Source organism: Elephas maximus, chromosome 2 (genome assembly GCF_024166365.1).
Source record: "Elephas maximus indicus isolate mEleMax1 chromosome 2, mEleMax1 primary haplotype, whole genome shotgun sequence".
Classification (NCBI taxonomy): Eukaryota; Metazoa; Chordata; class Mammalia; order Proboscidea; family Elephantidae; genus Elephas; species Elephas maximus.
In genome coordinates, this window is record NC_064820.1 from 103,693,502 (window position 1) to 103,700,787 (window position 7,286).

Sequence of the window (7,286 nt, forward strand, 5' to 3'; positions counted from 1 at the left end):
CTTCTCAGTCCTTCCCTGTTGCCATCGAGTCAATTCCGACTCATAGCGACCCTATAGGACAGAGTAGAACTGCCCCATAGAGTTTCCTCTCAGCCCTTAGTACTTTGCTTTATAGATTGCTTAATCAAAATACTATATACTATGTTTAAAAATTTTTTTTTTTTTTTTTTATGTTTAGTTTTGTATTTATGTGGATTTTCTTCTAGATTGTAAATTGCTGGAATTTGGTGGCCCAAATTGTAAATAGTGATTTCTTGATGTTACCATTCAATTCAATATTAAATGAATAACTAACAGTGAATTTTAGTGTTATAGTGCTACATATCTCACTGTAATAACAAAATTAGCCAAGAGCACACCTGGAATACATTCAGGTTCATAAAAGTACAACATAACCTTAGACCTATTATATTTTTACCTATTACATATTTAACTTCTCACAGGGTGCATTTTCTTTCTTCTGCCTCCTCCATCCAATAACTTTTTCATTTACTCTCCTGCATCCCATGTTTTACTTGATCTCTGAGCAATAACACCTATGGAGTCATGTGTCTTCACAGTCCCTAATGGCCTGTTCTGACCTCTAATATCTGTGCTATAGGGGCCTTAGAGAAAAGAAACTTCATTTTCAAATCTGAGGTAATTGAATCTACACAATCTAGCATTTAAATGATAACAAACTCTGTCCTCAGTGATGAGGGAAGGCTGTTAGAAACCCTTTTCTTCTGCTTAGCTATGTGAACTTGATATTTATCTAAATTGTTGGTTGATAGGCAGTGAATATGCTTTTATAAGGGATGCCTCAGATCTGAAAAATAGTCCAACATCAGATGAATCACAAATGACAATAATAATAATAATAAATCAATACTAACCCAATAGAGAAATGAAAAGTCAAATTCCAGATCTATTTGAATTACATTCTCTGATCCATTATAAAATGGAATGTAAAAGGCAAATTTTCTTTCACACATTCAAGTAATAGTCTTACTTTTTTTCATCAAGGTTCTCTAGAGAAACAGAACCAGTGAGATATGTGTATATATATATATATATTTATATATTTTCATACTCACGGCAACCCTACAGGACACAGTAGAGCTGCCCCATAGGGTTTCCTAAGCTGAAATCTTTACAGAAGCAGATACCCAGGTCTTTTCTTCCATGCAGTAGCTGACAGGTAATTTTCTTAGGGGTCTGTTGTGATTTCTCAGTCTTTGTAGATCTAACAGTGACAGTAGTCAACGAAGACAAAGTATGACTTAAATATAGGCATATAATTGAACCCTGGTGGCGTAGTGGTTAAGTGCTACAGCTGCTAACCAAAGGGTTGGCAGTTTGAATCCACCAGGCGCTCCTTGGAAACTCTATGGGGCAGTTCTACTCTGTCCTACAGGGTTGCTATGAGTTGGAATGGACTCGACGGCACAGGGTTTTGTTTGTTCTTTTTTTTTTAACATTGATAAAAAGTTGGCTAAACCAGGAACTCCACCATGTTCTGTAACATGAGCCTATTTAGGGAAAACAAACGAACAAACAAAACCTTCCAATTTAATTTCTTCTTCCGTCTCTTTCTTTTTCCTCTTCCTTTGAATTTCTACAGCAAGCCCTGGTGGCACAGTGGTTAAGAGCTTGGCTGCTAACCTAAAGTTTGGCAGTTCTAATCCACCAGCCACTCCTTGGAAACCCTACGGGGCAGTTCTGTTCTAACCTATGGGGTTACTATGTGTCAGAGTTGACTGGAGGGCAACAGGTTTTGTTACCAGAATAAGGTTCTTGCCTCTCACTGGTCAAGAATGAGCAGGTAAGGAAGGTAGTTTTCCACATGAGCAAAGCTTTATTGAAGAGGCTTGCGAGCGGAGACGAGGAGGGCCTAGAGCAACACATACCCTCATCTCACAGAACAAAAGACAGGCCCGAGTTTTTAAATGTTTTTGGGCAGGAAAAGATTCCTGTTTCTTCATAGACACAGGCGGGGGTATATTAACTAAGGTGCACGTGCAGCAGCTTTCCAAGATGGCTCCTGTCCTGGAGGCCTCTGGGATTCGTAGCGGGACTTATTATAGGGTGTCGCGCCTGCGCAGTCTCTCGCTCCCTGGATTCGATTCCCCGGCTGGGGCTGTAGCCCCTCACTGCCCCTGGTAGAAGGTCACACAGTGGTCACAGGTGGATGTTCTGTGCATGTCCCTGGGCCTGGTTTTCTCCAGCTGTTTCTGAAAAAAAAAAAATTTTTTTAAAGGCGCCTTTAAAGAAGTTTGTGGGTTATTTTTAGATACCCTGCCCCACTGTTCTGGGGAATGGCTTTGTTTCCACACCCTGGCCCATTTCTCATTACTTTGTTTGCAGATTTGGGGGCCCCTCTGTTCTCTGTCTTACTAAAATCTCTAGGTTCTACACTCAACCCCCTATTAAACTCTCTGATAGTATAGCCTATTTCTCTTTTATTTGCTTTTCCTCTAACCACACCAGTCTCTTTGCTATTTCCCAAACAGGCACCCTCTGATCTCAGGGCCTTTGCTCCCGGTCTTAGTTCGGTTTGGTTTTCAGTTGCTAGGCTACTTATTTTAGCATCCCTCTGAGAATCCCTCAAATTCCTAATATGGCATTAACTATATTTATTTCCTGGCCAGCTTATCTTCTTACCTGTCCCACCTTGTGCTTCTCAGACAGTGACACAGTGACAGGAATACAAAAATAACATGAATCCTGAACCTACAGAAATTCTTACTGAAGGCCTCAACTGCCCTTAGGCTGTAGCTGCTGGGAGATAAGAAGTGTAGGAGCTATCTCTTGCCCCCATGAAAACCAGATGTCTTCCTTTTGTCAGTTTATCCTGGCATCTGATGGAAAGCCAGAGGAGCAAGGACCTTATAAGCTAGGTGATAGTGAGCAGTGGGGACTCTTTAAAACATAACCAGCCTCCTGGGAGATGGCAAATGAAGGTGAAAAAAATCAAATTTATTTTGGATTCAAGAATCTACTGTACTTCAGACAGCAACTGGTGTTTTCACCTTTTCTAGCTCCTTGTTTTCTAGGTTAAACTTTTTTTTTTTTTCTTTTGGTTCTGCCCAGCAGCCATCTTGACAACTCCTCCCTTGAGTCATTTCCTGTCATGACATTTTTAGAAAACAAAATAACAGCATTTACAATGTAACAGCTAAATATTCCCACAGAGTATCTTGGTAAAACAAGCATTTTTTTGCATGGTAGTTTTTCACACACCATGGGCTGTGTATTCAGACTGAAAGCCTTCTGGGTGTCCACAGTCTCTGGCTACCCAGTAGGCTGATTGCAGCATTGTTCACTATCACTCTGTAATCACATCCGACACACACAGCTGGGTACATTCTGGCTTCCAAGCTTTTCTCCTGAAGTGTCTTATTTTAATCTCAGAACACATAGTTATTCAAGGGAGGGGTGCTTTTAGCAATAAGGTGCAGCTGTGTAATTCTTTTTAAAAAATGAAGCAGAGGTACGTTGTAATATTACAAGGGATTATGAGACAATACAAATGGAATGTCAGTTGGACAAATTCAATACGTTTTGAGTTCTTTGGATTTTTTGAAAAGAAGATGATTACACATGACTTTTTCAATATAATTGTTTACTTAGCCTTTAACATCCTTAATTTTCTACTTTAAATTTAGTGCAGCATAAACTCAGATAGGTGCTGGGAATAATCTCCGAATTGTCTGCAGACAGTCAATGTACTTAAACCATGGTGGCAAAACCTCAAAAATAGATGCAGGCCCATCAAAGTTAAATTAAATGACTCAGTGTCTGGACCACTCAGAAATTTCTTTTTTTTCCTTGTTAGGAGAGGGGAGAGACTGTTCACTTTAGAACTGTAGAATCATGAATGGAAGAAGTTTATTTTGTTTTTGTTTTTAGGAAGAGAGAGAGGAAAAAAAAAATGCCATCACAGGAAATTTGAATCAAAACAGAAGCCTCTTAAAAATAAAGAAAAAGTTGGCTTACTTGTTTTCCATTACTTTTTATTTTCAAAAATTACATATTAGCCTAGAACTGTACTTGAGAGATCAGTTTGCCCACCTCCCACAATTTATAGGCAAAATTATGAGGTGCCCTTCCCCCTTGTCTGTCTCCCACCATGGAGGTTGAATAAGTCAGATACTCGTTTTCCCAAACTCACTTGTATATACAGCAGTGGTCATGTGACCAAGTTTTGCCAAATAAAATAAGGAGAAATTCACTGGGTTGCTTCAGGGATAATGTCAATTCACTTATAAAGAGAAACTAGCTTGATAAAATCTTTTTTAGCCTCCTTGGTTTTATGGTTTTGAATGGGAATGTGATGCCTGGAGCCTGGTGACCAACTTGGAACTATGAAGTGGCAGGACTAAGAATGGGAGAGCCAACAGAATGGGAGAATGAAAAGTCACTACAGACTGTCACTGCACCAAATCTGGAACATTCTACCTCTGGAATTTCTACTACGCATAACAGTTAATTGTCTTTATTTCTTAAGCCACCTTAGACAGTTTTTCTGTTCCTCCTATCTCTGCACTTTCTTAGTATATACGCCTAGAGATATTAAATATTCTGTTCAAATTCATAAAAGAACATAGTGGCAGAGGCTGGAGTAGAATTCAGGCTTCTAATTTTCTGCTCAATATCTTTCCTTCATGCTTTTATGCCCCTATTTCATCACCAAATTAGTTTTTGTGTGAATAAATTGGCTATTGCCTTAATTAATTGGTTTTTAAGTGTGGTAATGCAGTAAATTTTATTTGTACTTCAAATCAGTGCTTGCATTTCCAACCTTTCTCACTAAATGAGTTTTTGTAAATGTTATAATCCATCTTTTCATAGAAAGGCTTGATCAAAATAGGTTCAGAGTTGTGGGTTGATTTATCTCCATATTTCAAGCCTTGGTTGAGAAGAGGTATCCATTGTGAGTCACATTAATACCAAGAGAATTTAATGTGTCAACATGCTTGCAAAGTTGATTATATTTCTAAACCTCAAATTCTTATCATGAAAGTTGTTTTAGGCAAGAAGTAGACAAAATTATATCAAAATGGAAAAATATGAACAAATATTTAATGAAAAATTTAAGAATTAGAATCAAACATACGTAGATAGAAATATCTCAAAACGTGAAATTCTGGCCAGAAATTACCTGAAAAAATTGAGTTCTTTTGCTGTATTTACCAATTATTTTTGTGTAATTAAAAAAAAAAACTTGATAGATTTTTTTCTACCTTTAAAAAGAATTATAGCATCATAAAATTCTAGGGATGAAAACACTGAAAGATTTAGGTTATCTATTACCTGGCTTTAAGAGGGAACCCAACGAACCATTCCACTCAGGTGAGAATTGTTTCTCTTCGTAAAGTTCTAGAAAAGGAAGCTGAAAGTGTCTATACAAAATAGAGAATGATCATATGTCATGAACACAAATCAAATTATAATTTTAAGAGTATTTCTAGCTTGTTAACAGAGGATGCCAGATGCAAATGATGCTTTTGCTCTTTTCTCCATCAGGTCCTTAGTAGACATTTGGTTTTCTACCAGGATGTCAAACGACCTTTAACTCTTTGCCATTGTGTTGTGACTGGGTTTGTTTTCCATCAGATGGCAGAATGTCTTCATGATGCAATGACTTGGTTGAGAAAGTGCCCATTGGAAAAAAAGACATGATTTCAATGGCAGTAGTAGCAAAATATAGTGAAGCTTGCAGAAACAGAGAGACACAGATGTTATATAGTGATACCTTCCTGATACTAAACAAAAGATCCTAATAACCATGGATGTACTACAGAATTAGTTGCTTTGTGGAATGAATTTTTTTACAAAGTTGTAAAGGATTCTCAATTTATTAAATGTGTAGCTGAATATACGAAGTTGTTCACAGTGAACATTATGTATGATTGTTCTGTATTATGTTTTGAAGGGAAGGAAGAATGTTTCAACACAATGTGTCCTGTTTTTCGCTCACGTGATCTATTCTCCAGATTAGGAGGAATGTCTTTGCATAATTTAGAAACTGTGAGGGGGAAATTTGGATTCAAAATTTCCATGATACCAGTTAATTGTTTGTTTCTCTGATGAAGTCATTTTGACCAGCTTTGGAAACCCTGGTGGCGTAGTGGTTAAGTGTTATGGCTGCTAACCAAAAGTTCGGCAGTTTGAATCCGCCAGGCGCTCCTTGGAAACTCTATGGGCAGTTTTACTCTGTCCTGTAGGGCCGCTATGAGTCAGAATTGACTCAACGGCAATGGGCTTTTTGTTTCATCAGCAAATTCTTCTTTTATCTTATCTGTGTTGCTACTGTTGTAAGCAGCATTATCCAGGTCCCTTCTACTACCTGGATCTGGAGAACAGTTGATCAATGACACCTGCTCTTTAGATACTGGGCCTGAATAGTAGCACCTGTGGAATGGCAGATGGCTACAAAGCAGATACTTTCTTGTGCTCTGACACAGCTGGAGAAGAAGAAGAACCCATTCTTACAATGATAAATGAATAAGCAAGCCTGAATGGAAGAACTCCTGGTGCTCATTTGCCCATTGCCATAGAGTAGATTCCGACTCATAGTGACCCTATAGGACAGAGTAGAACTGCCCCATAGAGTTTCCAAGGAATTCCTGGTGAATTTGAACTGCCAGCCTTTTGGTTAACAGCTATAGCACTTAAGCACTATGCTACCAGGGTTTCCAAACTTCTAGTAGGGCATAGAAATGGTTACATTCCTTCTAGCTGAAGTCCTGTCATATGAGGGCAAGACTCAGGGTTCTTGACTTTTCTCCTCTGGTTGGAAGTTGTCAGATCTGGCTTGGTGTGTCCCCTAGGGTCACCCTAGACAGAGGCACAAAGTCAACCTATGACTTCTCACTAGTATGGGTTCCCCATCTATTCCTTAAGTCTACCATGACTTTGCAGTTCTTTCTTCGTTAGCACTATCCTTTTTTATTTTTTTTAATCAGTTTATCTGCAGTGAGTGTAAATGCCCAGAAACTATCCGTCAGTCCTGATAATTATTATCCGCAAAACTAAATTACTTAAACTTTCTCCCTTCGTAGCTCTCTGACTATGACACTTATAATATCACTTAACATTCATTTGCATATGTAAAATAATTATAATAAAAAAGCTCTTAGAAGAAAACACAGAAGTAAATCTTTGTGATCTTGGGCTGGGTAATGATTTCTTAGATATGATACCAAAAGCACCAGTAATGAAAGAGAAGATTGTTAACTTGGACTTCATCAAAATTATTATTTTATTTGTTTGTTTCAAAGGGCACTGACAGACTGGAGGAA